The following is a 666-nucleotide window of genomic DNA, read 5'->3' on the forward strand; positions in this document are numbered from 1 at the left end:
TGTTCAGGTTAAACATTCTGTTAAGTGAAATAGAAAGAAGTGTTTGCAGACAGGCCTGGGTTTACTCACAGGCATTGACAGCATCCACAACAGCTATGGAAACATAGAGACCCCAGCAGTGTTTTCATATGAATTAAAGAGGAGTTGCTGTCTCCCCCCACACTACTTGGGCCTGCATAAAATGATCCGCACGTTTCAGGTAGATTTGACACTGGATCCTGAAACTGCCCATTCAAGTCTCATTATCTCAAGAGTAGAAAAAGTGTGACCTATAGGAGGCCAGATGGTCTTCCTAATCCCGAGGCATGCACTTCTTCCCCGGCTGTCCTGAGTTCTGAAGGCTTTGATGCTGGCAGGCGTTTTTGGGCAGGTAGAAATAGGAGGCACAGGTGATGTTTCTTAGGTGTGTGTAAAGAATCCATCCTCAGAAATACTCTCAGATCACCATCCCCAAGCAATGGATGCTGGCAATATCAGCAGAAGACTAATTTACTCCACATTTTCTGTGCACAGCAACATAAGATTGGCATTTTTCTGGACTATGAGTTGGGAGAGGTTTCATTTTACAATTTGAATAGCAGGTCATTCTTGGATGGATTCCGTGATACCTTTACAGAGAAAGTTAGGCCTTATTTCTCCATTGGACCTTCTTCAGAATCCTTACAA

This window comes from Myotis myotis, unplaced genomic scaffold (assembly GCF_014108235.1).
Source record: "Myotis myotis isolate mMyoMyo1 unplaced genomic scaffold, mMyoMyo1.p scaffold_m19_p_6, whole genome shotgun sequence".
Taxonomy (NCBI): domain Eukaryota; kingdom Metazoa; phylum Chordata; class Mammalia; order Chiroptera; family Vespertilionidae; genus Myotis; species Myotis myotis.